The sequence below is a fragment of the Schistocerca cancellata genome, chromosome 1, assembly GCF_023864275.1.
Source record: "Schistocerca cancellata isolate TAMUIC-IGC-003103 chromosome 1, iqSchCanc2.1, whole genome shotgun sequence".
Lineage (NCBI taxonomy): Eukaryota > Metazoa > Arthropoda > Insecta > Orthoptera > Acrididae > Schistocerca > Schistocerca cancellata.
In genome coordinates, this window is record NC_064626.1 from 1160317140 (window position 1) to 1160340557 (window position 23418).

At 40.4% G+C, this 23418-nt stretch overlaps 1 long non-coding RNA gene across 1 annotated transcript; it reads left to right on the plus strand.

Annotated features, from left to right (window-relative positions):
- Positions 1 to 8522: 8522 nt before the first annotated feature.
- Positions 8523 to 23218, plus strand: LOC126093443 (uncharacterized). Its single transcript, XR_007521604.1, has 2 exons — positions 8523 to 8676; positions 21969 to 23218. It is a non-coding gene; the product is annotated as an uncharacterized LOC126093443 (long non-coding RNA).
- The last annotated feature ends 200 nt before the right edge of the window (positions 23219 to 23418 follow it).

A 23418-nucleotide genomic window follows, 5' to 3' on the forward strand; every position in this document is an offset into this window, starting at 1 on the left:
CCGACCACTGGCGACAACATCGATGTACTGTGGAGACCTCACGCCCCACGTGTTGAGCAATTCGGCGGTACGTCCACCCGGCCTCCCGCATGCCCACTATACGCCCTCGCTCAAGTCCGTCAACTGCACATACGGTTCACGTCCACGCTGTCGCGGCATGCTACCAGTGTTAAAGACTGCGATGGAGCTCCGTATGCCACGGCAAACTGGCTGACACTGACGGCGGCGGTGCACAAATGCTGCGCAGCTAGCGCCATTCGACGGCCAACACCGCGGTTCCCGGTGTGTCCGCTGTGCCGTGCGTGTGATCATTGCTTGTACAGCCCTCTCGCAGTGTCCGGAGCAAGTATGGTGGGTCTGACACACCGGTGTCAATGTGTTCTTTTTTCCATTTCCAGGAGTGTATATGCCTGTGGGCCTCATTCAACATGATGAAGCGGCTACTCCAGCAGCCATTGAGGGAATAGGGGGCAACTGCAAATTGTGGCACACGATGGAACATATAATGCCCGTCATCTGGGCTTGGGTCATTCCAGCGACTGGCAGAGAAGTTGTAAATACCAGCCTTGCGCATAGAGTTTGAACAAAGCTCACAAATTGGAGCATTGTCCCCAGAACTGATCGTGGCCCTGTGGTTCTGGGTCGAATGGAAGGATTGAACCAGAGACTTCGAAGGTTCTGTGACAAGCTAGACTGGGCTTTTTCCACAGGGTTGAGAATTTAGTGTCTCCCTAAATGGATCGGGTGTGCACTACACAACAGAAGCTGCTATTAAGGGAGCTGACTGCGTGTGGGGTGCACACAAGGATTTTTTTTAGAATAGGCGACTCCATCCAATCCAAATAACGATAGTTATAGGAAACCCAGAAGTATCAGTACAAGGTCGAAAGATATGCCTCCCACAGGTAAGAGTATTAAAATCGTAATGGTAAACTGCCGGAGCATTCGCAACGAAATGCCAGAGTTTGAAGCGCTCATGAAAAGCACTGTAGCTCACATAATACTACGTAGAGAAAGCTGGTTGAAACCTGAAACTGATAGCAGTGAGATTTTTGGGGAAGATTTAAGTGTATATCGAAAGGATAGGCGAATGGGAAATGGAGATGGCTTATTTATCGCAGTAGACATGAAATATAAATCCACCGAGATAGGAACTGAAGCTGCACGTGAGACTGTTTGGGCAAGGCTCAGTATCAGGGGTGGGCATAAAATGATAATTGGATCCTTCTATCGCCTACCATACTCATCTCCTGACGTAACCGGAAACTTTGGAGAAAACCTCGGTTCAATTGTACATACCTTCCCCAAACATACTGTAATCATCGGTGGAGACTTTAATCATCCAACAAGTAATTGGGAAAATTATAGGTTTGTTAGTAGTGGGCATGATAAGACACCCTGTGAAACGTTACTAAATGCCTTCTCTGAAAACTACCTAGAACAGATAGTTAGGAACTCCAATTATGACGGAAATCTATTGGATCTAATGGCAATGAAGAGGCCTAAATTTTCATTGAGGATGTCCACATCGAAACTGATAAAAAATCAGTAGTGTCATGTCTCAATAAAGAACTTGAAACTTTCATCACATGGCAGGAGTACGAAGAGGAACTCCAGCTCAGGTTTAAAGGAATAGTTGACCATGCACTGGATATGTACCCAGTAGAACTGTTCAAAATGGGAGAGAACCTCCATGGTATGCAGTCACTGTAATGAAACAGAGATTAGTGCATAATAGGTGTAAAACAAAGCGTAGGGCTGTAGGTAGAAAGAAGCTGAATGAAATGCGTTTGACTATCAAAAGAGCAAATCGTGATGCCTTCAATGACTACCATAGCAGAATATTGTCAAGTAATCTTTCACAGAACCCAAAGAAATTCTAGTCATATGAAAATGTTGTTAGTGGCACCAAAGTTAGTGTCCAGTCCCTAGTGAATGAGATAGGAACTGATATTGAGAGCAACAAAGCAAAAGCTGAAATGCTTAATACCGTTTTCAAAAGTTTCTTTACAAAGGAAAACGCAATAGATTTGCCCCAGTTTAACCTCGTACCACTGAAAAGATTAATGAAATAAGTATTATTGTCAGTGGTGTTGAGAAAGAGCTGAAATCGTTAAAACTGAACAAAGCTCCAGGGCCCGATGGAATCCCTAAGAGATTTTATACTGAATTTGCAGCTGAATTAGCCCCTCTTCCAACTATAATCTATCGTAGATCTCTCGAACAAAAAACCGTGCCCAGATCTTGGAGCAAAGCAAGAATCACACCTTTCTACAAGAAGGATGGTAGACGTAATCCATAAAACTATAGTCCAGTATCCTTGACATCGATTTGTTGTAGAATCTTGGAACAAATTCTAAGTTCAAACGCAATGAGGTATCTTGGACAGCATGACATACTCAATGCCAACCAGCATGGATTTAGAAAACATCGATTATGTGAAACCCAACCTTGCACTTTTCTCACATGGCATACTGAAAGCTTTGCATCAAGGCAGTCAGGTCGATGCAGTATTTCTTGATTTCCGAAAAGCATTTGAGTCAGTACCACACCTACGCTTATTGCCAAAGTTCGATCATATGCGGTATCAAGCGAAATTTGTGACTGGATTAAGGACTTTTTTGTAGGGAGGACACAGATGTTATCTCGGACGGAGAGTCAACGTCAGACGTAGAATAACTTCAGGTGTGTCCCAGGGAAGTGTGTTGGGACCCTGGTTGTTAATTTTGTATATTAATGACCTTGCAGACAATAATAATAGTAAAATCAGGCTTTTGCAGATGATGCAGTTATCTATAATGAAGTACTGTCTGAAAGAAGTTGCATAAATACTCAGTTAGATATTGGATAAGATTTCAAAGTGGTACAAAGATTGGCGACTTACTTGAAATGTTCAGAAATGTAAAATTGTCCGCTTCACAAAACTAAAAAACATAGTATCCCGTGACTGTAATATTTATTAGTAGAATTAACCAACTCATACACATACCTAAGTGTAAGTCTTTGTAGGGATACGAAATGGAATTATCACATAGGTTCAGTTGCGGGGGTGAAGCAGGTGGTAGACTTCCGTTTTGTCGTAGAATCCTGGAGAAGTGCAATCAGTCTTCAAAGGAAACTGCTTACAAATCACTCGTGCGATTCATCTATATCTACATGGATACTCTGCGAATCACATTTAAGTGCCTGGCAGAGGGTTCATCGAACCACCTTCACAATTCTCTATTATTCCAATCTCGTATAGAGCGCGGAAAGAACGAACACCTATATCTTTCCACAAGAACTCTGATTTCCCTTATTTTATCAAAATGGCTCAAATGGTTCAAATGACTCTGAGGTCTATGGGACTTAACATCTGAGGTCATCAGTCCCCTAGAAGTTAGAACTACTTAAACCTAACTAACCTAAGGACAGCACACACATCCGTGCCCGAGGCAGGATTCGAACCTGCGACCGTAGCGATCGCGCGGTTCCGGACTGAAGCGCCTAGAACCGCTCGTCCACACCGGCCGGCCATTATTTTATCGTGGAGATCGTTTCTCCCTGTGTAGGTCGGTGTCAGCAATATATTTTCGCATTCGAAGGAGAAAGCTGGTGACTGGAATTTCGTGAGAAGATTCCGTCGCAACGAAAAACGCCTTTCTTTTAATGAGGTCCAGCCCAAATCTTGTATCATTTCTGTGACACTCTCCCATATTTCACGATATTACAAAACGTGCTGCCCTTCTTTGAACTTTTTCGATGTACTCCGTCAGTCCTATCTGGTAAGAATCCCAAACCGCGCAGCAGTATTCTAAAAGAGGACGGACAAGCGTAGTGTAGGCAGTCTCCTTAGTAGATCTGTTACATTTTCCAAGTGTCCTGTCAGTAAAACGCAGTCTTTGGTTAGCCTTCCCCACAACATTTTCTATGTGTTCCTTCCAATTTAAGTTGTTCATAATTGTAATACCTAGGTATTTAGTTGAATCTACGGCTTTTAGATTACACTGATTTATCGTGTGACCGAAGTTTAACAGTTTTTATTAAATATGAAACTCCTCCAGCTGTACTTAAGATTTCATATGTATTTGGCTACTAGTTTCGACGTTCCGTCAACGCCATCTTCAGGCCCGTACACTTTGATGATATCAATTGTGTGTGGCTGAGTACTAGAAGTCCGCGGTGAGACCAATGGGTGCTCCACAATGATGGCGGGCAGAATTTTCGCACCATTCAGATATCTTTTCTAAATACTAGAACATTGCTCAAGTGCGTGGGGCCCGTACCGAACAGGACTAACCTGGGATATTGAACGTATTCACAGTTACTGCACGCAATCCAGAGCAGTTAACACAAGCAGGAGAGGGAAGGAGGGGGGGGGGGAATCTGCTCCTTCGTTTACAACAGAATATACTGTGCGGACAGAGTTCAAGCGAGGCCGTACGAGATGCCAAGGCGGCGAACATTGCAGTGGTCGATCAAATGAGGCGACCCGCCAGAAATTGTGAAGGAAATCCGCAAAATGATATTGAACGACCGTCAGCTGAAAGTGTGCGAGCTAGGAGACGTCCTAGGCATTTCAAAAAGTGCTGTAAATCGCATACTGACTGAAAATTTGGGCATGATAAAGCAGTGGGCAAGAAGGGTGCAGTGTTTACTCACACTGGTGCAAAAACAGCGTCGTGACGATGTCTCAGTCGAGTGTTTGGTGGTGTTTCGCTGCAACAAAGCCGAGTTTTTGTGTCGATTCGCAACCTTGGATGAAACATTTGTCCATCACTTTACACCCGAGACGAAGGAACAACCGAAACAGTGGACTGAAAAGAAAGAATTGGCTTCAAAGAAGGTGAAGACCTTTCCATCTGAAGGCAAGGCCATGGCGCATTTTTTGGGATGTGCGCGTGGGATAATTTTTATTGATTATCTTCAAAAGTGAAATGCATTCAATAGGGAGGATTATGCGTACTGAATGCAGCGTTTGTGATGAAATCAAGCAAAAACGGCCGGATTTAGCTAAAAAGAAACTTTTGTTTCATCGCGACAATGCACCAGTTATCACACATCCGTTATCGAATTGCTTGCTCATGTAACCTATTAGCCAGGTTTTCTTTATTTACCTTTGCGCATTTTGCTGTTCGTCTAACTTCATCTGCATGGCTGTACCGTAGTGATACGGAGGAACCTGAAGAACAGTCATAAATTCCATGATGAAAATGTATTCCTAGAATATTCGAAGTGGTTTTCGTGCGGTATTAGATGCCATGTTTCAAACGCACCTTGTCGGGAGGCACCTGGATTACTGTAACCGCACTGTCCCTATTTTATGTACTTGCTGCTGGTTTCCTCTTTCTTCACTGAGCAACCCAAATTCATTCAAAGCGTCTTTCTCGATGGCAGATCCCGTAAAATTAAGTTGCATAGCCTTTAACAGACGCAGGTATAGGGGCAAATAAAACAATGTCATGACGACGTGACGATCGTTTGTGTAGAGTTCCTCCTTCCTTTACAGATAACCACCTACATTATTTTTCTTTAAATTGTGTTATGGTGATCTGATGAAGAGCGCGTAGTTCCACTATTATTTTTCAATTCTTCCATTCTCCAGCACGGCTGTGGAAGCATAAAAACACCCTACTAATTGAACTCGTGATTCTACGAATTCCGCAGACGGTTGAGCACGGGTGAGAGAGCAAGTTTCCTGTCGTAGCCAATAGTTCGCCTTTATTGGGCCATGATGAATAAAATTGTCCTGAATGTAACGTTTTTCTATTTCCTTGTTTCTCTTCCGGATTTTTCATAGGTTCAACATCCAGTCAACGTATAAATCTTTTGAAGCTGAACAGCTGATCGCTTGCAAAAGAATATGAAGCGAATCGACTGTGTACCCATTCGAGGAAGAACCCGTCGTAGGTCTACTTGCCTGGAGAGATTCGACGGAGCCACAAGAAACCCAAAGCAGGATTTTCGAACGAAGATTTGAGGCCCAGTCCTTCCGAATACGATTCAGAGTCAGATCACTGCACTGCTCGGGATAGTGAAACGAAAATGATTGTTGCAGGGGCGAGCAGAATTTCTTTCTACTTTTATCTCGTTTTGTCCCTGGAGAGGACAATATCTCTGCGCTACGATAAAGTTCAGAATGCGGAAAGCAGTCTCCTTCCACTTCACATGTTACGTCGTGGCTTCTATGAGGAGATTTCCTCGGTTAGAAGAAATAGTGTCATTAAAAATGGTTCAAATGACTCTGAGCACTATGGGACTTAACATCTGAGGTCATCAGTCGCTAGAACTTAGAACTACTTAAACCTCACTCACCTAAGGACATCACACACATCTATGCCCGAGGCACGATTCGAACCTGCGACCGTAGCGGTCGCGCGGTTCCAGACTGAAGCGCCTAGAACTGCTCGGCCACATCGGCCGGCTAAGTGCCATTATAATCCGATACCTCTCTCGTAGTAGTTGTTTATTGTCAACGAAGAACGTTTGCCATGCGAAAAGAAAAGAACGAAGGGATCCAATAAAAATACGACAGTTCGCTGCTTCGCTGTGTTATTCACAGAATTATCATGTACTCTGTATCGTCGTGGCAGCGTTCAAGTGAAGAGCTACACATTCTAACCTTCCACAAGAAAATATCTTATACGAGAAATTATTTCCTACGTATAAAAAGGGCATTGTCATGCGAGGCCATATTTATAACAGTCCGTAAGTATACTGTCATCAAAAAATTCCCCTCGACTGTAGCTCGCATTTCAAGAGAAAAATCAGTCAACTTAATCAGATAAAGAGGTGTCAAATCCACATATCACTAATTAATATAGGCTTTAAATTAGCGAAGTGTAGTCAAGCTACTATCGTAACACAATTAAATATTGTAAATGAATAGCTTCTTCCTTGTTGGCACTCTGTTGATGCGTTGAAATTTTTAGTGGCACATATAATTAGTGTACAGATTATTGTGTAATTGTAGTTCCAGGCAGGAATTCTAATTAATGAAACGGAACATTCCATGCGTCATTTCATATGTCTGTAAGAAATAAGCTTGTATAGAAGAGATACGCCTCCTATGTTGTACGACGCTATTGATATGCACTCTATGTAAACGAGTACCAGCTCCGCGTTTAGCTGGTGTGCTTTTTATTACTATTTTAATAATATCGTTTGTGCCTTCTGATGTTTACTGTCTCATCGGTTTTTATGAACCACAAGCTAAACGTTTCTTACGAAATTACATCGTCACGCGATCAAATCATCGAGTAATTTAAAGAGACGCGAAACACATTTTGAGAAACGTACAATTTAACAGATCGCTGTATCTCCAGAATATGGGTAGTAAGATTACCGTGAATATTACGATTTGCTTGAGGTGATATATTCACGACTATTCTAATCTTTGTCTATTGAATGTACGTGATTAGCATAGTATATTTTTTTTTTTTTTTTTTTTTACAGGAAATGGGTTCGTCGTTATGAAACTTCGTTTCAACTAACGTTAAAGAACAAAGCCGCATGTAAATTAGCATGCAACTGACACCACGACCATCTCATAGTAATGTTAATGAATTTTAACATACACCTTCACAGGATCTCTTTTCAAGTATTAACATTTGGTCTGTGGACTCGACTACAGCTGCCGCATTTACTTACCTCTGGTAGTTCGTCGGGTACTTTTCCCATCCATGTGAGAGACAGGATGGCACAGTCACATTTGGCATTTGTATTCCGTTCGAAATGCAAGTGCATAGCAAACTTTTCCTCTTCTAGTAGATTACAGACAGCTGAAGTGCGCGAGATGGTAAGCGCGTTATTTTTACAGAAAGATTTCGATATAGAAAGCTAGTGCGGCCGTAATTGTAAACGTCACATTTCGAAATTGTTAGGCTCATGACCAGTTCGAGGAACAAACATTTTTTCCGATAACTTGCGGCATGCGAAAAAGTTATCTGTCACATTAGCATTATTTTATTTGCATTAGGACACATTTGCTGTTTGTTACAGAAGTTACGTATTATAAACACAGAATCCGCATTCCGTATTCCGCGCCGTTGTCGTTGCACTTTATCAGTGCAATGTCTTGCGGGCAGCACTCCGGAGATAGTTAAAGTAAGAACTTGGCCCTTAGATTTTTCACGCTTTACACGCGCAGCTATATTAGTCACAAATAATTTCGAAACATGAGGAATTCGTTTATTAGAGCTTGCTTCTCGAGCAGAACGCGTATTGATTCTGGCTATCCTCGCACCGCGTGCAGGCGAGTGTTCGAACTATACGCGAACTGCTGGAAGTGGGGGGAAGCTTGTCACAGTATACATTGCTCCAAGCTTAGGCATCTAATCTTTGGAAATCTGATTATTCATTTGTTATGCTGGATTTAAGAGCACAAATAAAATACAAATTTCTGTATGCACGACGAGATCAAACATTTTGAAAATGATGTTACAGAAAACTTAGGTTTTAATCTGAATTTCGTGATTAGACTAGGCACAGTTTAATTTAATGTTGTCACGCCTGCGCATGAAAGCTACATCTATGACACCAAGAGTAAGCTGTTGGAAGTGTGAGCGAAGTAATGTTTTTCGTTGTTGTAAAGCAGGCGATTGAGAATGATAGTTTTGAAGTACGTTTGGCTGGTGGACGTCGTACATTTCATTGCGATTCTTGTACGGGCAGTTATGGATTAATTATGTCTATTCGGTACGCTTATGTGTTTGTTGAATTCGAGTAGCTGTAAGGCACGAAAAAATGAAAATTGGCACTAATTGTTGCGGGTTTTTCCATCTCGTCTTTCACGTGACTTGCTACTCGTTACGTTTTGACACTAGTGTAGGCAGACAAGCTGTATTTTATTCTCACTTACCCAAGATGTGAGGCTATTTAATATTTACATGTGATCTGTGTTTTTATCTTATAATTTTTTCCATCAGTTACATAGATACGGTCTTCATATGCATGACGTTAATTAACGGTACATACCCATAAGTAATATTGCAAAATATATCTTTTACATGCTGTTTCAAAGTATGATGGCTTTCATGTGTTCAGTTTTTTTTTCACTGTGGCATTCTTGGTAAATTGACAGTGTACATTCCCCTGTACATTAGCCCTTATTTTTCATTTCAAGCAGCTATTCTGCTACTGAAATTGTTGCGGCGCATTATTTCAATTGACATGTCTGATTGGTCGGTAAAATTTCTGAGCATTCCACAGAAATTTTATTTTAATCTCTTTTACGTACCCTGGGTAACGGGGTTATTATGAAATAATCAAGAACTGATTCCTGCACCCATAAAACTAGGATTTTTAATCATATTTTGGGGCAATTCGTCATTAAGAGAGAAAGTATTCAGTTCACAAAAGCGTGTAATCAGAATACCTGGAGCTCACCCAAGATCACCTTCCACCCAAGATCACCTTACGGACTTTTATTTAAGGAACTTGGTATATTCAAAGTACCTTCACAATACATATATTCCCTTATGAAATTTGTCATTAATAACCTATCCCAATTCAAAAATAACAGTGAAGTGCATAGCTACAACACCAGAAGAAAGGATGATATTCACTAGTCTGAATTAAATCTCACTTTGGCACAGAAATGGGTGAATTATGCTGCCACAAAAAGCTTTGGTCATTTGCCAAATAGTATTAAAAGTCTGACAGATAGCCAACCAACATTTAAAAGCAAATTAAAAGAATTTCAGAATGACAACTCCTACTCAATAGATGAATTCTTAGATATGAAGTAGTAGCTGTAAAAAAAAGTTAATTAGGCCTATTTATTTTGTGTAAAGAAAACTGATAGTGACACATTCCACATCATTACGAAATGTCATATTCATGATCTATGGAACAAGGACTGATTAATGTATGTATGTATGTTGAACCTATGTTGATAGTTTTGTTGGTGTTTCTTCCTGGTGCTTACTTATGTTTTACTAGGTCAGTTTCCACACACTTCCAACAGACTTTTTATGGGTGTATTCGTTGGTTATAAAAATTAAATTGCACAAAATGATTAATAAGAAAAATACAATTTGTCCTATTCCTCAAAGGAATCACCTGCTTGAAACACTGCAACATTTGAGATCATGATGTACTAGTTGGTTAATTATTACTGTGATAGGAAATACTTGAGAATGGTATTTGATTGCCAAAAAGAGAAGTAAGAGTATATTATTCCTAATTATTTGATTTTTACCTTTATTTCTTGAATTAGATTCCATATTTTTGAGAATATCATCTGAAATGTAGATATAACGCACTGCTGTTGGGACCCATCGCAAATAGGGCTAACACGGGATACTGCATTGAAGATACATGTCAACTATACTTTCAAGAACCGCCTTCAGATGATGACTGTAGGAGCATACTACTCCCCCCCCACTGCTTCACACTCACATAGGAATCTCGAGGACAAGATTAGATTACTTATAGCACACACAGAGGCATTTAAACAGTCATTCTTCCTGCTCACCATACGTGGATGGAATGGGAAGAGAGCTTAATAACTGGTACAATGGGACATAGCCTCTGTCGTGCACTTTAATTGATATGCAGAGTATAAATGATCCGTATCTGGAAGTAACTGAACATTCTTTCCAAGATTACCATATTGTGCTGGCAGCATCTCTCTCTCTCTCTCTCTCTCTCTCTCTCTCTCTCTCTCTCTCTCTCTCTCCCCCCCCCCCCCCCTCCCTTCCTCCCCCAACATTCACTGCTTGTGTCACCCATACTATACAGTTACATCTTCGACATGCAGATTGGACAGAGGAAAATGGGTCAAGTGACCATGAGGTCCCCAACTCTCCCACCTTCAATTTGTTGAAAATTCTTCAGTATTTACCACAGGGACCCAAGTGAACATTTGCCAAGTTTAATTCCATCTGTATCTCTGTGTGTATACTGCTGTCACTTTCACAGAGGCCGATTTATTCAGAAATGGAAATGCATGGGAAAGATCTTCAAGTTTCCTGACCTAATATAGCTACAATTCTTCTGTTTGGACTCCCAACATAATTTATGGACAGAATACAGAAATAACATAAGAAGGGGTCAGAAAGTAATAGCCATAGCACAATCTCTTCAAAATTGCTTAAAAACTTTATTGCAACAAATCTTCTCCATCTTTTAACAAGGAATAGGTAGTGAGTAAATGATGCTGGAAACATGATCATTTTTCAGTGAATTGTCTGTTTGCCTATCAGAAAACACACATGTATTCCATATTTTTATGAGCCTCTTAAAGTATCCAAATGTAACATATGTTCTTATCTTCAAGCATCTCTATGCTTTGACACATCTGATTTCATAAATCTTAACACCACTGAAAGGGTTCATTTACATTCATCATAAGCATTATTTTTAGTTTGGTGTTTTTCAAAGTGGTTTGTGACCATAGGTGCAGCAGGTTCACACTCATCATTAGGTTTTTTTTGTTTGTTTGGGTTTTTTTTCCAATTGTAATCCGAATTCTTTCACCTTAAGGGGAATTGTTCATGAACAATTATCAAAAAAATCAATTTTTTAATTTGCCTTAAAAAATTATCTGTAGCATTCTTCGTGATCTTGCGGTAACGTTCTCGCCTCCCGAGCACAGGGTCCCAGGTTCGATTCCCGGCGGGGTCAGGGATTTTTCCTGCCTCGAGATGACTGGGTGTTGTTGTGTCATCTTCATCATCATCATTTATCCCAATTACGGTCGGAGGAAGGCAATGGCAAACCACCTCCACTAGGACCTTGCCTAGTACGGCAGTGCGGGTCTCCCGCATTGTTCCCCTATGCTCCGTCACAGAGTATGGGACTTTCATCATCATCATCATCATCATCATCTTAAGAAGAAAAAGTTTGCTTCCAGGAAAGTAGACCACAGAAAGTATCAAAATTAGGGAAATTTAAAAGTGGCTGCATGCACCATGATGTCCCCATGGCACACAATTAGTTCTACTAAAAATAAAGTTTTGTTGTATGACTGTTTAGTCCCATAAGTTGGCTAATCTGCAAAAGCTTTACAGTTGCTTAGCCTTTGTTTATACAGAGAGTTTATTCACTGTTTGCTGTTGCTTTGGCACGAATATTTCGTTTACAGCCAAGTAACTGTATGCATGAGTTTTGTATTGAATTATTACGGACAAGCCATAAGACTAAATGAATATGACCAAAAAGGCAGTATGGGCTACCTTCTTTCATAAATCCTCCACAAATGACGACCCATAACATGCACTCTACCCATCTGGCAGTGATTTATGGTGTGGTTCCCAGGGAGCTGTTACTCAAGGTGAGACCTACAACCATTCTTTGCCATTTGCTGTCATGAATGTTATAAAACCTATATATAGAGATCTTAGTGACACAAGATTAATAGCGAAATGTTTACATGGTAGGACTCAAAATCCAAATGAAAGTTTCAACAATAGCGTATGGGAACAGATGCCAAAAACTCTTCTAGTAGGACTAAATACATTGAAAACAGGTAGGTGTGCTAGATGCTGTTGTGTGTTTCAATGACAGTGCAGTGTCAAGACTTAATGTTGGGGAACTGATGGGAGTGCCTGGTGGACAAAATATGCATAGAGTTCTAATAGCCATTGACTCAAGGACTCTCTTCGAAGCAGAAAAATCAGTGTTGGAATCCACAAAAGAACCAAGAAGTAGTAGTGTGAAAAAGAGAAGGGAGGAAGAACGAAACAGGAAATAAAATGAATATGGACCTGGGAAGCATTAGTGCCATTCAAGTTTAATAGAAAAAGCAAGTTTTAACTTTAACATGAATTTCCCAAAAGTTAAATTATTTCATGTTCTGGTACACTTTGGCTAAAAACAATTAAAGGCAGAGAGCTGAAATTTTGTATAATGTCTTAAAACATGCTTAATTAAAAAGTAAGACTACTCTTTTGACTTAACTTTGAAAATAAAATGCTTTTTTGAAGAAAAACCCTGAATGTATTTCCAAAATTTTTGATAATCATACTTAATTTTTTTTTGTACCACAATTTATGACAGTACCATCTTCTCAGTAGTCTGTTTTAAAGGTAATAGTGTGAAGAACTTACAGGAAAAAAAATAAACCTACTTTCTTTGTATTTTGAGTAATGTGTACCTACGAGGTGCATTCAAGTTCTAAGGCCTCCGATTTTTTTTCTAATTAACTACTCACCCGAAATCGATGAAACTGGCGTTACTTCTCGACGTAATCACCCTGCAGACGTACACATTTTTCACAACGCTGACGCCATGATTCCATGGCAGCGGCGAAGGCTTCTTTAGGAGTCTGTTTTGACTACTGGAAAATCGCTGAGTCAATAGCAGCACGGCTGGTGAATGTGCGGCCACGGAGAGTGTCTTTCATTGTTGGAAAAAGCCAAAAGTCACTAGGAGGCAGGTCAGGTGAGTAGGGAGCATGAGGAATGACTTCAAAGTTGTTATCACGAAGAAACTGTTGCATAACGTTAGCTAGATGTGCGGGTGCGTTGTCTTGGTGAAACAGCACACGCGCAGCCCTTCCCGGACGTTTTTGTTGCAGTGCAGGAAGGAATTTGTTCTTCAAAACATTTTCGTAGGATGCACCTGTTACCGTAGTGCCCTTTGGAACGCAATGGGTAAGGATTACGCCCTCGCTGTCCCAGAACATGGACACCACCATTTTTTCAGCACTGCCGGTTACCCCGAAATTTTTTTTGGTGGCGGTGAATCTGTGTGCTTCCATTGAGCTGACTGGCACTTTGTTTCTGGATTGAAAAATGGCATCCACGTCTCATCCATTGTCACAACCGATGAAAAGAAAGTCCCATTCATGCTGTCGTTGCGGTCAACATTGCTTGGCAACATGCCACACGGGCAGCCATGTGGTCATCCGCCAGCATTTGTGGCACCCACCTGGATGACACTTTTCGCATTTTCAGGTCATCATGCAGGATTGTGTGCACAGAACCCCCAGAAATGCCAACTCTGGAGGCGATCTGTTCAACAGTCATTCGGTGATCCCCCCAAAACAATTCTCTCCACTTTCTCGATCATGTCGTCAGACCGGCTTGTGCGAGCCCGAGGTTGTTTCGGTTTGTTGTCACACGATGTTCTGCCTTCATTAAACTGTCGCACCCACGAACGCACTTTCGACACATCCATAACTCCATCACCACATGTCTGCTTCAACTGTCGATGAATTTCAATTGGTTTCACACCACGCAAATTCAGAAAACGAATGATTGCACGCTGTTCAAGTAAGGAAAACGTCGCCAATTTAAGTATTTAAAACAGTTCTCATTCTCGCCGCTGGTGGTAAAATTCCATCGACAATGAACGCGGCCTCATTTTAAAACAATGCGCATGTTTCTCTCTCTTTCCAGTCCGGAGAAAAAAAAAATCGGAGGCCTTAGAACTTGAATGCACCTCGTATAATGTACATAAATAATTAACAACAAAGAAATACAATTAAAAAAAAGTGCGAGAGCTAAAGCTGTAGTTCATACATAAAAATGTTCCCAAAAGATGGTAAGCATTATATGGGCTTACAAATCTTATTCTTTGAGTTACAATGGTTAGAAAACTAACTATTTTTCAGCATTTCCTCTGGTATTCGTGGACCAGCCCCCTTAACTGAAGTGACACCAAAATGATAGGTAGACAAGACAATTTACTGACAAATGACTGTGTTTCCGGTGCCTTTTACTCACTACTTATCCCTTGTTAAAATACGGAGAAACTTTTTGTGACAAAGTTTTTCCAGCATATTTGAAGAGACATTGTGCCATGGGCTTTGCTTCCTAAACTGGATTTATGTTATTTCCTTGTTGTTGTTGTTATTGTTGTCTTCAGTCCTGAGACTGGTTTGATGCAGCTCTGTTATTCTGTGCAAAAACACGTGCAAGGTTTGCAAGTTATGGAATCATAGCTCTATTAAGTCAGAAAACTTTTCTTAAATGTGTTTCCAATCCAAAGAAAGTGGCCCTTGTGGAAACAGCTCTAGTACATACGAATACACTAAGTTACAAATGAAGCTGAGCCTTAGCAGAAGTTTATGCACATCCTTTAGGAACATCCTGTACAGATTTCAACAAAACTGAAGGGGTCATGCTGAGAGCATCTTGCAGATTGCGTCAATTGACGTTGAATGACTCAACTGCAGTTACAAAAATTTAAGTGCATATCGATTTTACACATTCACTGGCCCAAAATACTAGCTATGTGGATGTACAAGCAAATAAAAAGTAAACTATTTTCTTTTTTATTATTATTACTGACATTTTTAGAAGATTCTGCTCGATATGTAAATTGATAATATATAAAGACAAATATTCTAGAATCTGGGTAAGAGTATAATCACTGTTGCACAGTTTTGATTGCTAAACCTGAAATTTACTCTCAAAATGTTGAGCAGTATGAAACTATGCCTTTAACATGTTCCATACCTCAAACGGTAAAAATGAAACATTATAGGATCACTTTGTTGTCTGTGTGTCTGTCAAAACCCCTTTAATCAGGAACGGGCAAACTTATCAGATTGAAATTTGTGTCACCTACTAAGGTCTATGTTCTCTTGACAGCATAAAAAACTAACTTCTAAAGCAGTGCAGCCAAAAGATATGGCCACTTATGTCGCTTGGCCCAATATTTGCAAACACACACTTAAAAACCAGTAGGGTACTTCCTGTTTACCTAGAATTATGAAATTTGCCAAGAAGCAACATTTTATAGTAAAAACTTTAACTTTGTAATTATACCACACAAAAAAATATTTTCAAGTTGAAATTTATGTCACATACGAAAGTATGGCCCTTTGGCATCTAAGTCAGAGCAGTCAAAAGACACAGCCATTTACACCTTTGATATCCTGCCAGTATCAGTATCAATAACTGACAAAAATCGCTGAAATTCTCGATTTGTGAGACGGATGAACTATGTATGTACATCAGTTACTGTTAGGTGACTGTTTTGCGCTGAGTGCAATTTACTTAAAGAGAATTACATCATATGCATTTTGCTTTTAATTATTTATGAAGCATCTTCCATGGTTATACTGCGAATTGGATACATACATTTGTATATGTTTGGTTATTTTAGGTTAAAAATAGCATTTTGTTTATAAATTTAGTGTAGAAGTTTTTCTTTGCATATTTTGCTTCTTCCCTCCTTGCTAACAGCAGTTGATGTTGAAAGACTTCAATTCACATATGCAGTTGGCAGTTTTTGCCATTCTGCAGTATTTTTTGTGCTGCAGTAATTTGCACTTCACTTTGGTAAACTGTTTATCACTCTGCACAGTAACAATGTTTAATATCTGTTCTTTTGTTCTCACCCATGTTGAAAGTGTTGCCAACGTATGAAGCTACCTTCCATTTTGTGAGAGTTAGTGTAAATTAGTGAAATTGTCTTGCGTGTTAGGTAGAGATGTGAGAGGAGATGGCGAGGTTGACAGCGTTTTTTTTTTGTTTTTTGTTTTTTTTTTTTTTTTTTTGGGGGGGGGGGGGGAGGTGGGCCTGGATGGTGATTATAGGAGAGCATCTAGAAGGAAATGGAGATGGGGCCTGTTGTTATATGTGTATATTTTATGTTGTATTAAATGGTCAGTCAATTTAAAGAGTGTGTGGTTTGCCAAGTTGGTCTGATGATTTACGGGATGTTTCTTTTCTGTTATGGGTTTTTGGATGTGGTAGTTTCCTTGTAAGGTGTTTTTTTGTTGTTTATCCTTATGATTTCCATGTCTGCATCTCTGGTTGTAATTTTACATTTGTGTTGGTGTGTGTGTGTGTGTGTGTGTGTGTGTGTGTGTGTGTGTGTGTGTGGGTGCGTGTGTGTGTGTGCGCGCGCGCTACACAGTTCAATGATTTGTTCTGTACTTGCGTGCTCTTACATGTTCTTTTGTATCTGGTGTCAAATGTTCTCCTGGCTTGATGTATGTATAAACGATCAGACCATCTTGGCAAACCACACACTCTTTAAATTGATTGACCACTTAATATAAAGATATAACCACAGGATCCATTTACCACTACCACCTCCTCCCAGATTTTGTCCTAGAATCACCATACAGGCCCATCCTTACCCCCCCCCCCCCCTCCCCAACCACAAAAAATTGTAATCAACCTCTCAATTTCCTCTCATATCTCTACCTTACATGCAAGACAAATTCACTAATTTACACTGACTTGCGAACAGTTTACAGAAATGAAGTACAAATAATGCAGTGCAAGATATACTGCAGAATGGCAAAAATGCCAAGTACATGTGTGAATCGAAGTCTTTTGACATCAACTGCTGCTAGCAAGGAGGAAAGAAGCAGAATGTGTATAGAAACACCAGAAGTAACTTGCACACCAACATTATAAACAAAACACTGTTTTCAACCTAAAACAATCAAAAATATACAAACGTATGTATCCAATTTGCAGAATAAACACTGAAGGTATTTTGTAAATAAAAGCGAAATGCGTCTGGGGCAGTTCTCTTAAGTTTGTACCGAATCCTTGGTGTGTGTGTCCTACTTGCCCTTATCCAATTTTTTTTCCCCCTCCACAGTAGTGACTATGTAAAAATATTCCAGGAGTAGAACTGAAGGGTATTTCAGATGTTGTTCTCATACTTTGAATATAAGCCAAAAATCAGCAAATCTTGCTTTAATGATAGGAATACAAAATGTTTCGTTTACTGTCAATCGTGAAAGATCAATACTGAGAGCAGTTTGCATTTGTAATGTTGTATCTCTTAATCTGTTGATTTAAGTGCATAGTAACAAAATAAACGTACAGTAGGTCCTCCCATATGATTTTTATGGAAAGTTACTTGTGTTTCTTCAGTAAGTGATACTTTAAAGAAATTTAGTGTTGTACATCAACAAAAATAATCAATTTTTAAAAATGGAATACAATTGCATTTAAAAAAATCTGCTCAACAAGCAGCAGCAGGAGAAAATTCATAGAAAGGTTAAAGAAACATGTGTGCTCTTCTTCTCATCCCATACAATAAGTCTCCACTGACCTGTGGTTGGGCAAGTATTCCAACCTCTCTCCATTTCGTAAACCTCGCCAGGTTTTTCCTTCATCCCTCTTCCTTCACCTTCAACCCTTCTACCAGAAGGAACCACTGGCTGTGAAAGCTTACAATTTTCTTTAACCTTTGTACGTGTTTTCTCATGCAGGGACTTCGACGGTAGATATTTTTATGTATCCAATTGTATTATAATTAGTGCACTGTGCCATATATTGGAAGACCAAATGAGATTCAACTTTTAATGGTCAAATTTTAACAAAGTTAACTATTGCAAATCAGAATGATCATATAAATTCACTCTGTTGTTGAGGCTTCATTAAAAACCTGAAATTTGTTGTTTGTAGATTCATACACACTGTCACTACTAATTACAATCGAGCCACCAGAATAAGTAAATCTTGGATTAAAAGGTAGGTCACACCACTGAAGCAGATGACGATTGCTGGCTACAAACTGTGAAGTAATGTTTAAGATACTTAATATCATGATCCAGATTAAAATGCCTACCCAATTATTCAGATTTAGATTTCCCTAAATCATTCCAGGGGATTTAGAATCAACAATGTCACTGCAAATTTTGTCCTTCATCTTCCTCAAGCTGAGCTAGTTCTCTAATGACCTCAAACTTGAGGAGTACTACTGCCAACATTTCTTTTAAATTGAAAAGTTCTGTGAACTGTAATGTTCAGTTTATTTTGTTATTACAGGATCTCGTAAATAGCTGTGTGTGTGTGTGTGTGTGTGTGTGTGTGTTTTACAGGAACATTCCAGGTCAATGACAGGATTAGTACTGAGAATAACTTCCAATTTCAAACGCAACCAGCATGGTTCACTTGTGTCTCCTGGCAATTTTACCTTAAATGCTATTATGATTCAGTTGTCCCACTCTGACTTTTACAAGGTTTGTTCAAAAAATTCCGGTACATTCGTAATTTCACACCACTGGTGTGGTGGAGCGGAATGCAGTTGGCATCCCTGCACACACCTGTGTATAGAGTAGAATATTGTGTCGCACAGTTTGCGAATTTCAAGATGGCAGATAAGGAGCAATGTGTCTGCATTAAATTTTGTGTGAAACTCAAGAAAACCTTTACAGAGACACACAAAAAGAAGCAGGAAGCCTACAGTGATGACTGCTTAAGCCATACCGAGGTGTTACGTTTGGCTCGGAAAAGTTTATGCTCATGTCAGGAACGTCAACAAAATTGTGCATGCCAATCAAAGACTGACTGTCCGAGAGATTGCAGAAGAATGTAACATTTCAGGTGGATCACGTCATGAAATCCTGATGTCTTGGAATGCCTTGTGTTGCCGCCAAGTTTATCCCACGGCTCATGAGTCAAGATCATGAAGACCTCCACCTTGCACTATGTGAAGATCTTTTGGAATGCGCAAATGAGAACCAGATATTCCTTAAGAGAATCATAACTGGTGATGAGACATGGGTCTACAGTTATGATGTTGAGACCATGGTTCAATCTTCACATTAGGTCAGGAAAGGATCTCCAAGACCAAAAGAAAGCTCATCAGGTCAGGTCCAATCTCAAAGCCATGCTGATAGTTTTCTTTGACTTTGAAGGATTAGTTCATCATGAATTAGTGGGACAGGGACAAACTTATAATTGATGGTACTGTCAGGATGTGTTGCGACACCTACAAGAAACAGTGAGAAGGAAAGTGTCTGAAATGTGGCGAGACTATTAATGGCTCTTGTGTCACGATAAAGCACCTGCATATTCATCCCTGTTGGTGCATGACTGTTGCACAAAAAAATTATATCACTGTGCTGCTTCATCCTCTGTTCTCAACAGTCCTGACCCCAGCAGTTTTTTTTTTTTTTTTTCCTCCGAAGCTAAATACCCATTGAAAGGACAAAGATTTGCAACACTACATAACAAACATGAAAATTCCAGACAGCGCTTCACGTGATCTAGCAAGAGGCGTACCAAGACTGCTTCCAGAAGTGAAGACAGCGTTGGGAGAAGTGTATCAATTGTGGAACAGAATATTTCGAAGGAGACATGCGCAAGAAGTAAAAGGAAAGCGATAGAAAAATTTTGTGTACAGAGTCCTGGAATTTTTTGAACAAACCTCGTATATGATACTAGCCGACAAACACAGCACGTTCTGGGTATTCATTTTGACAATTTTCTATTAGAAACAAAACCAAAAAATGAAATGAAAACACCTTTTAAACCATGAAACAGTCATACAAAGAAATTCACATAATATACAAACGTGTGAGTACAAACAATGGAAACTCTAGATTGGAATATCAACAATATTCGGAAAAGGAAAGATGCTACTCACCGTAAAGATGACCCATTGAGTTGCAGGCAGGCACAATGAAAAGAGTTTTACACATTGCTGAATAAGGCTTTAGCCTAAAGCTGTAAAGGAACACACACACAAGCAAGCACACCTCACGCACACGACAGCTACCACCAGCAGCTCTGACCAGAATGCGACTGTTATGTGAATAGCAACCTGGAGTGAGGCAGGGAAGAGAGAAGGAGAGGAGAGTAGGGTATTGGGGGGGGGGGGGGGGGGGAGATCGCCGATGCATGGCGCACAGGTAATAAGACTACCAGGAGCAGCGTCCCGAGGTGGGGGGGGGGGAGTGGAAGCAGAAAAGGAGAGGAGCGGGGAGGGGGGAAAGGACAGGTGGGTACACTGGCAAAGGGCAGCACACAAAGAGGTTGAAGAAATGTGAGAGAGGAGGAGGTGATAGGATGAGTGGACGGAAACTGGTGGCCATGGGGCCAGTAAATTACCATAGGTAGTGGTGGAGGGGAGGATCTAGGTGGCATTGGGACCCTCCCCTCCACCACTAGCTCTTTGAAATCCACAGGTGGGACTTATCCTTAAAACACAATCTCCACTCCTGAAATTATCCCAGCCTCAACCTATTGTCCCCACACCCTCCTCCCTCAGTTTCTGTCCCTAGCCATATTACCTCCTCCCTTTTCACATTCCTTCACCCTCTTTGTTCGCTGCCCTCCGACAGTCTACCTGCCCATCCTTTCTCCTTCCTTACTCCTCTCCTTTTCTGCTCTCTGCCCCCCCCCCCCACTCCCCCACCTCCAAATCCTGCACCTGGCAGTCTCTACTCCCTGCACACCTTGCCAGACAGTGCTCTTCTCTCCCCCCACCTGTACCCTGCTATTCGTCCCCTTCCCCCACCCCACTCTAGATTGCTATTCACATAACAGTCGCATTCCACTCAGAGTTGCCAGTGGAAGCTGTCGTGTGCTTCAGGTGTGCTTGCTTATGTAAATACATGTGTGTGTGTTTTCTTTGCTGAAGAAGGCTTTAACCAAAAATTAATGTGTAACAGTATTTTCATTGTACCGATCTGCAACTCAGTGGGTCATATTTACAGTTAGTCGTAAATCCTTTTCCTAATATTGTAAATGTATAAGTATAGAATCCAAATTAGAAACATGATCCCAGACAGTTTCTGTACTCTGGGTACAGATGCTTTACGTATCTACAACGTGATTTTGTAAACATCTCTATGGCAACACCTTTTCACAGCTCTATAAAAGGCTATCATCTCACCTACAGCAGGTTGCGCTTCACAGATGAAACCTGTCAAAAGCACTGCCGCCAGTTGTCAGGGATTTCCTTAACATGACTCTGCTGTAGGAGTGCCTTACTAGTAGACAATAAATGTATTCAAACTCCATGCATGATGCAGAATTTTGTTACATATCCCAGAGTTTATGGCATTATACATCATATCTCTTTAACTGTGTGTTGTAAAATGATATATTTGTGTAGGTAGATTTAGCGGTATATGTGGATACCATCTGAAAAATATGTGCTAATAGTGTTAGTACAAAGAAGTAATAAATTTAAAAGTCATGCATGATGCAGCAGTTTTTCATGCATCTCAGTAATTATGATGCCGCATCTCCTGTAGTGCTTCTTTAGTGACTAACAGAATAATTACTTATGCTGTCATCTGGAATCTGAGTAACTAGTTCTTTTCTCTAACACAGGGCTTCACAACATACGTGCTTGCGGAGCAAGCTGTGAGCAGCAAGGCGCAAGCACGGAGCAGCGCGAGCACGCTACCCCCACTACCGGACCAGAGCGGAGAGTGGGGAGAGTCACGTGGGGCACACAACAGCTGCCGCCAGTCAATGTAAATCTGCAGCCACCTGCAGGGATATCACTCACGAATTATTACTGCGACAAATGAAACAAATAAAGGAGAATGTACACATGCCACATAATTTTATTAGCTTAGTGTATACCTCTACATTCGCATTAATTTGTGAACTGTTACACAATAAAAGGTGTCACTGAAGTGTGGGATTCTCGGTTATCTTACTTTTCGCTCTTTACAATTGCGTCTATGTTCGGAGTAATTGTTCTTGTGCATTTTAGGCGCAGCGTGCAGTTTAAATTTTGATCAAACAATGCGTTTCTCAGGCGCGTCTTGTTACATTTCACTGCAGAGAACAGTGGTTCACAAACATACGTGGAACCGAACACTGATATTATTGTAGCCGCCAGTTTGTATAAACGAGGAAATCTATCCTGAGGGAAGTGTCTGTAGAATTCCAAAATGTTTTTCTTGTTCTGAAATTTGTCTGTATTCTCTGTCACACTGCAGGTCAATAATTTCTTGCTGCAGCTCAGGACGAATCTCTTAAATATTCGCTGAATATGGAGAGAACAGATCTTGAAAGTGCTGATCAACTAAACTATGTGAATAACGTTCACAGTCTTTGTGAACATCTTGCATGGATGATAATTTAGGAAAATGAGCTAGGTTTCCTGTTTCCAGCTGACTCACCCAAAGTGTCAATTTCATTTTAAAAGCTCGTATTCGATCTATGAAATGAGTAATTAGCAGATCTTTACCTTATAGTAAAATGTTCAAAGCATTCAGATGGCTAGTTAAATCTGCTAAGAACGCGAGATCACATTCAAACGTGCGCGCGGATTTCCCCTCCCTCCCTACTCCGAGACCTTGCACCTGCTCGCGAGCACGTGCCTGAGCAGACGCGAGTACTCGCGCTCAAAACTGGCCAGTTGTTAAGCCCTGCTCTAACATAACAAAATATGTTTGCTTCATTTTTTCAGTTTAATTTTATTGAAAATTATGTCAGTAACTTTGTGTTTTTCAGTTACTTCAGACATTTGGGGTGTAAAAAAAAAAATACCTTTAAGTTCAGTGCATTAATCCCATTGTGATGAATAAATTAAGGTCAGTCAATAAACAGTAGTTTCATCTAAACAGCATACCCCATTTTTCAGTTCTCATGCTGCTGCCATAGTATTAAATGTAGAGAGAGGAGTAACAACATGGATAGGGAAGGGAAGAAGAAAACTCGAATGCATACTTAGCACTGAAAATACTTCTTGTTACTCTCGACTTACCTCCATTTGGCATAATTCAGTGATTGGTCTTAATATGTTTTCAGATTACTTCATTAGCTT